This window comes from Petaurus breviceps, unplaced genomic scaffold (assembly GCF_028583685.1).
Source record: "Petaurus breviceps papuanus isolate PSGF00001 unplaced genomic scaffold, PetGlider_PUasm1.0 90650, whole genome shotgun sequence".
NCBI lineage: Eukaryota > Metazoa > Chordata > Mammalia > Diprotodontia > Petauridae > Petaurus > Petaurus breviceps.
Window position 1 is genome coordinate 7,531,315 of NW_027187299.1, and position 8,139 is coordinate 7,539,453.

The 8,139-nt window shown below is 40.0% G+C and overlaps 1 pseudogene; it reads right to left on the minus strand.

Annotated features, from left to right (window-relative positions):
• Positions 1 to 4,913: 4,913 nt before the first annotated feature.
• Positions 4,914 to 5,753, minus strand: LOC138143596 (proteasome subunit beta type-2 pseudogene; annotated as a pseudogene).
• Between the last annotated feature and the right edge of the window lie 2,386 nt (positions 5,754 to 8,139).

The following is an 8,139-nucleotide window of genomic DNA, read 5'->3' on the forward strand; positions in this document are numbered from 1 at the left end:
CACACACACACACACACACACACACACACACACACACACACACACACGCTTCCCAGAGTTAGAAGGCATCACCTCCTGACTCAGTGCCTAATTAGAAATTAGCAAAAGGTGTGAAAACCTTCTTGCATGCAAGCTTCCCCTAAACAAGCTTCTCTTTAAGCAAGTTCCTCCCCAAATGGGTTCTATGCTCTATGTGATTCAGGATGTATCACAGCTGGGCAAAAAGACCTATTAATGGACAGGGAAGATCTTCCTATTTCATTAACATTACAATTCTCAATATGTAAACTTCTTTTACCAATGCATATGATGCCTTATCTGTAGCATAGCTTTACAGTTGCCTGGAGAACCAAAAGGTTAAGTGATTTGTCCATGGTTAGGCAGTATATGTCAGAAGCAGGACTTGAACCCAGATCTACCTGTCTGCCAGGCTGTATCTTCAGATTAAACATAAAAATTGTCAAGAGCCAAGGAGTGACAAAGAAATGTGTTTCTGTACAGAAATGTCTTGCTAGCTCCCTTTAGATGTGACTTCCCTCACGACAATGACAAAGCTGTCTTCTTACCTGCCATTCCTTCCGAAGTCCCATATAATGCTCCCACCCAACTTTGTTATCTTCTCTATGACACCCAGAACCCAATAAACCCAAACTCCAATGAAAGCAAACCCTCCTTCATATTTCTTTTCTTTCTTTCTTTTGGGGGGGGGGGCAATGGGGTTAAGTGACTTATCCAGGGTCACACAGTTAGTGTCTAAGGCCCTATTTGAATTCAGGTCCTCCTGAGTCCAGGAGTGGTACTCTATCCACTGTGCCACCTCCTGTTCTAATATTTCTCAAAACACTTTTGCCTGGATGTTCTTTCACCCATCACCTTCTTTCTTGTGTCATACTTATTTGTGATCATGTAATATCTATAGAGTGTAAAGTCCTTGAGGGAAAAGACTGTCATTTCTCATCTTTTTTATGCACAATACTTAGAACTGTGCCTGATGTTTTTTTAAGGGGTAAGGAGTAAATCTGGACCTATAATTTCAATGGCTTAGGGAATTTGTCATTTGGAAACTCTGCAGATCAGCAACTTGGGTTGTCTTAGAGAATTATGTAAAGGCCCAGAGATATTTAATGATTTGCTTAAGGTCATAATATTGATCTATTTCAAAGGCAGAACTCGAATCCAAATCTTCTTAACATCAAGGTTGGCCCTCTTCATCATGCTTCCTCTCTACTCTCTTCCATATACCTTACAAATAATGGGTCCCGGGCAGCAAGATGGTACAATAGATAGATTTCTGGGCCTGAAATCAGGAAAACTCCCTCTTTCTGAATTTAAAACCAGCCTCAGACACTTACCAGCTGTGTGACCTTAGGCGAGTCACTTAACCCTGTCTGCCTCAGTTTCTTCATCTGTAAAGTGAACTAAAGAAGAAAATAGCAAACCACTCCAGTATCTTAGCCAAGAAAACATCAAAAAAAAGGGGTCATAGCAAGTCAGAAATGACTGAAATGATGAAACAACAGCAAGTTTATTTTGTCTAATCACTTAACCAGGTTTCAATGATCATTTTTGCAATATGATTTCCATAGGGTTTGAAAATATCTTATTTTGGAGTATCAAGTCCTTTCCAAATTGAACATTTTTTGAACATATGGCCTCTTTGGCCATTCCTGGAGCTTCTTAAGCCCTTGACTCAGATATATTATCTTGGGTTTCCTAGAAACTGTTTTGTAAACCAAGATTTTCAATCAATTTGCTCCTTTCTCATGAATACCTAATAATAATAATAATACCCTCCAGTCCCCCTCTTGATCTGGCCTCTGAATTCATTCCACCTTCCTCATCAGTGGTTTCCTCTCAGCAGGGAACAATTATTAGGTGCTTTGAAAGTACTACTTATCCTGGTAAATATTTTTTTTCCTATTTGTGCATTATGCTAAGGGTAGAAATCCTGGATTTCCATAGTGAGTTGATTGCTTCACCTGATTAAGTTGAAAATTAAATTTAGCAACTAGTCAGAGGGAACACCAAATTAAATTGATGAACTGATTGATGAATATATTGAGGGTGTTTAGAGTTTGATGAAGAAGGATAGGATCTAAGAGAGCAATTTCCTATCTTTCTTACCTAGATATAATAATAATAGCTAACACTTACATAGAGCTTACTCCATGCCAGGTATTATACTAAATTCTTTACAATTATTGCCTCATTTGATCCTCACAACAATGCTGGGAGGTAGGTGCTATTAACAATAATAGCTAACATTTATATAGTACTTACCATATGCCAGGTACTATGCTAAATGTTTTACAATTATTATCTCATTTGATTCTCATGACAACCCTGGAAGATAAGTGCTATTATTAACCCCATTTTACAGATGAGGAAACTAAAGCACACAGAGGTTAAGTGATTTGTCTAGGGTCACATAGCTATAAAGTGTCTGATGTAGGATCTGAACTCAGGGCTTCCTGACTTTAAGTCTGGTACTTCCCTAGTTACCAGAGATGCCCTGTTACTTCTGGTTTGGCCCTATAGGTAAGCAGACTAGGACTGGTGTGATTTCAGAGTTGATGAGAAGACTCTTGGGCAAAAACATAGTCCATCATCACTCCTACAGAATGCCTGGATATCACCATTAGAACATCTTTCTGTCAGGTATTCTTAACTTTTCTGGTGCTATCAATTCCTTGACAATTTGGTAAAGCCTAAGGACCCCTCCTCAAAATAATGTTTTAAAATATATAAAATCAAATGCATGAGATTAAAAAGGAAACAAATTATGTTGAAATATAGTTATCAAAAAATGTGAGTTTGTTAAACCATGCTAAAAATCACTGGCTAAGCTATTAATTCCAGTTATAAATGCAAATACCCCTGAGAATAACGACTTAAATTGTAGTTAATCATTTTGGTCTTAATTTGAATGAGTTTCAGATTCTCTCTGAGAGTAGAAACAGGTTTTGACAGAGGGAAGGGTGAGAAAGCTTAGAGTTGTAGAAGGAGAGGATTTAGAACTCAAAGAGGCCTCAGAGACCCCCCAGTTCAAAATCCTCCTTCTAAAAAGGAGACAACTGAGGCAAAAATGTTAAGTGCTTTTCCCAAGGTCACAGGGTGGTAAGCGGAAGAAGGATGATTCAAATCCAGGTCTTTTTACTCCAAATTCAGTGTTCCTCCCATGAGACCATGCCCTGAATACCTGAGAAAGAAAAGGAAAGGGAGCTACTGAAGGATAAAAGAAGAATATAGTAAAGGAAAATGATGGAAAACTGAAGCAAACAAATGAACAAAAAAATTCTACTTTATAATTTTTCCTAGGGCTAGTCTTGATGAGATGATGATATTGACTGTGATGATAATCAGTGTTTATATAGTGCTTTAAATTCACAGAACACTTTATATAGATTGTGATTTCATTTGGACCTCAACAACTCTGTGAGAGGTTATCCCCATTTTACAGAAGAGGATACTGAGGCTGAAAGGGGTTAAAGCATTTGCCCAGGGTCCCATAGCTAGGTTCAGATATACAATGTGAACTCAGATGTTCCTGAAACCAAGTCCAGGAACCAAAGGCAATATTTAAATAGGAAAAATTGATGACCATTTTAACAAACTTTAGGTTTAGCTTAATTGTACAGTAAGCCAGATTTGACCTAAAGCTATTTCACTTATACCTGTCTCTCTTATGATGATTTCTCTTTCAAATGCTAAGTTTAGCCCATGTGTTCACAAATCCTTCATTTGCTAATCCCCTCATACTACTGTGCCTCTGCCTACCTTTCTAAAGAATCTGCTTCTCATAAACTTGTCCAAAGACTTCATGTCCCATCACTATATTATAGCCTCTGTTAACTTTAATGACCTTCTGGGATTGGAGGCAGACAGGAAAGAGATGTTTTGACTGTCTTATTGACTGTCAGAAGAGATTTGATTACTCTATTTGGAAAATTAACAGAGCATCCTCATAGAACTGTTGAAATTATCTATCTCAGCCTTCTCATTTGATAAATGAGGAATCAAAGGCTCAGAGAGATGAAGAGATTTGGTCCCAATCACTCAGTTAGTTAGGGGCAAACCCAGGCCAAGAACCCCAGCCCTTCTGACTTCCACCTCATCTACAGATCTTTCCACTACACCAAATCTTTGACCACTCCCAGCGCCCTTCTGTGTAGCACTAAAATGCCTGATTGGCTAAGGCAGGCGTTCTTAATCTATTCCTATCATAAACCCCTTTGGCAATCTAGTGAAGCCTTTAGACCCCTTCTCAGAACAGTGTTTTTAAATACATGGAAAATAAAAAATAAGGGATTAGAAAGCAAACCAATTATGGTGATATAGTTATAAATTAAAAAAAAAATTTATGAACCTCAGGTTAAGAATTCTTATAAGGTAAATGGTGCTCATATATAGAATATGTGCCTATTTATTTGTTTTACTCTTGCTTTATAACAAATCTGTAATGACATATATGAGGGTCTCTCATTCAATTTTAAACATCAGTGACTTTAGGCATGGAAAGAAAGGATAACCTGATTGAAAACAATATATCAGTGGGGGGAAAAAGAATCAATCAATCAATAAGCATTCATTATTTGACTACCATGTGTCAAGCACTGTGAAAGGCATTGTTGATTCAAATACAAAGAAGGAAATAAATCCTGTTCTCAAGGAATTTACATCCTAACAGAGAGAAAACAAATACATATATATGTTCATACACACGTCTATACACATACATGCACACTTACACAGACACAAAGAATAAATATGAAGCACTCCTTCTTGGGTCATTTGGATGACATGGGTCCTCAGAGAGTAACTGACTACTATAGTAGTCAGTGGCTTCTAATATTGTAGTTCCTGAGCCCCCATCAGTGTGCTCTCCATTACCAATTTAGTCAGACTCCATTGACTTTTTTTTTTTCCGTCAATATCCAGCTTTATTGGGATCTAGTTCTCTGAATTTCAGAAGTGTAGAAAACAATAGTAAAGGAGCCAGTCACAAAAAGGTAAGCTGGCCAGTGGACTCAGTTGGGGGTCAGTGGTAGGTTAGCTCTTCTTGGAAAGGAGGATGGTGTCCAGCTCATGGATGCTATCTTTGTCAATGATCCGAACGCTGAAGGACGGTAGGTTCAGGATGAAGCACTTCTGGAGCTCCTCCAGACATTTCTTCAGGAGCTCTATGGCCTCCTCACGCGTGATACTAGGTTTGTAGTGATGACCTAGGATGCTGAGGGTCAAGAAGTCACCATGGCCATGGGCTGCCCATGGAGCTTTGGCCAGGGCTGCCAGGTAGCCCATAGAGTACAGTGCGGGTCCTTCATGCTCGTCATAGCCAGCCAGCAGGAGGTTGGCATGACATGGGGTCCGACTCCGGAGGTAGTCAGCCAGATTTCGATGTGTGAAGTTAGCTGCTGCTGTGGGAGACCATTCATACCCATTGCGCATCTTGTACAGCTAGACATTTTTCTGAATGTATTCAGCAAACTGCACAGTGTCTCCAGACTCTCCAACACACAGAAGTAAGATCTTCTCACTCACCTTGAACATCTTGTCATGATCGTCCTTCATCTGGACGATGTTGCTGGCGGCCACACAGTCCGAGGCCACCAAGATGTAGTGGGGCCCCTGGATGCCGATAAGGTACTCCATGGCAGGCTGAGGGACAGGACGGGACACAGCTCGGGCCGGGTCTGCCTGCGATTCCTTCTCACCACTGCTCACCGGTGAGACAGCACCGCACAGGCTGAAGCAGAAGGGGTACCTCCATTGACTTTTAAAGAGAAGATGTACTGAGAAAGCATAGCAAAAACAGTTGGTATGGAACAGTCTCACTAAACTAGGGAAGCAATCCTCCCTTGAACATCCAAAGTCCCTGGGAAGAGTGGATTCAAATTAAAAATACAATAATAATAAGGTGTGCATTTAAGAACACGTGACAAAAGAGGAACTCCTGATTCCTGGTCTTTGAAATCCTTTTCTCCCTTTGTTAGAATCTTTATGATGTTATTGTTAGGTGTAGCTTTCTATTGGATGTGTTGGACTGGATCTATCTAGTCCACTTTGCTCCTGCTGGTACTTTCTCCCCCACTTTTGCTCAGGTGCTAGAGAAGGGGAAAATGCCAACTGCCACCCAGCTACTGATCTGGCTCCTTGCTGGGTTTGGCTGGTATTGGGCCAGCTGCTCATCCTGCAATTTCTCTAAAACTTGCAATGCCTGCAAGGTTTCTCCTTGTGCATGTCCATTTCATATTGCACCTAATTGCTTCCCAACTCTTCTTGCTACTGCTACCATAATCTATGAACTCTGTGGCGACTTCTGGATCTCCTGTACTCACCATGACATCTATGCTCTCCCTTCTCAGAATACTCATTCACCCAAGATCAGGGAAGAATAAACACAAAAGAAACAAAGCTACCATGTGCTCAGAGACATGTAACTGAGAGGAGGAAATACAGCTAGCTATCTCTCTTTAGCCAGCAACTTAAAGCAGCCTTTCTCTTTCAAAGCCTCCAAGGAAAAGACTGAGAAATGGGTTGATCACCCCTTTTGTACATTTTTGCTTTTTTTAACCTTTATTTAAAATTAAATATTATTTTTAAGTAACAAAAATTTGGCTTCTTTTCTTCTATCTCTTTCCCCATTCAATTTTTTTTTTCTTTTTGGAGGGAGATTGGGGTTAAGCAACTTGCCCAAGGTCACATGGCTAGTTTTTGTGTTACATGTCTGAGACTGGATTTGAACTCAGGTCCTCCTGACTCCAGGGCCAGTACTCTATTCACTGCTCCACCTAGCTGCCCCTAAACAAAAATTTTTAAAGCATAAATATTTGTAACAATTATGTGTAATAGTAATGGAATTTAAATATCCCCCTGTATGGCTTGGTTTTTGGTTTGATTGTATTAAAACCCAGAGCTTGTGAATCCCACTTGTGGGATGGACTTGTTGATGTGAAAAGAGAGTGCTGAACTGGGAGGAACTGGTGATGTAAATTTAGAGAGACACAAGAAAAGAGAGAGGCAGAACTTTTTAAACGCAGCATCTTGGAGGCAGAGAGAGATGGAGAGCATTGCTGAGGGCCAGTTTGACTTGCCCAGGACTTTTGAGAGCTGCCACCCAGAGCTTCCTAGGACTGAGGAGACACGACTGGTACTTTGTCTGTCTGTTTTGATGTTGTTTCGCCAGATTTGTTCACTGATGAAAGACAGTCCTGTTGTTGCAGAGGTTCTGGAAACTTGCTGTTGGTTCAGAGCCCCAGAGACTGTCCTGCAGACAGAGAGTGAATTCTGTCCAGTGGTGAAGGACAATGCTGTTGTTGCAGAGGTCCTGGAACCTGGCTGTTGGTTCAGAAGCCCTGAAGAAGGATTTTCTTGTTGTATGTTTACAGAAATCCTGGAAGAGGGTTTTGCTAATGTTTTCAGGGGTCCTAGGACTGTTTTGCAGACAGAGAATGAATTAATGAAGACACTGGCAATGTATCTTGTGGCCTTGCTAAGCTTTGTCTCCCCAGGAACAAAGATTGCTGAGAACTTGCTTCGGGTCAAGATGAAGAAAAGATCTTTCTTTGGGTATTAAATGCTGTGCTTAAGCTTGTTATAACTCTGGGATAGATTCAGTTGTTATCCAAGGGTGGGGAACTTTTGACTTTTTTGTGCTCTGTGATTGAATAAATGAATGTACTTTACTAATGATTGGAAACTAATCTCCATTTGAGAAAAGGGGCTTTGTGATTGACTAAATGAATGTAATGTCCAGGGGTGGAGAAGTACTTGATTGAATTACACTTGGTGAATGCTGTATTTTGAATTATGCTATATTTTTATTTTCTCTGTTCTTAATTTGTCACTGAATAAAATGGAGAGCAGCTATGCTGGTATTTTGAACCTTGGGAAGTTGCCTTTGCTTGGCATTACATTATGTTTACTTGAGTAAAACAAATTCCAACTCTAGGCATGTCCATGACTAAATAGACACAGAGATAGCTAGAGAGATGGAGACATAGATAAAGATTTAGAAGATAAACTTCTAAAATGTCCTATTCTATTAGAAGATACAACTTTAGTTTAGAAGTATGCCTTTGGGGGTGGCTATGTGGCACAATGAATAGAGCACAGGACCTGAGCTCAAATCTGGCCTCA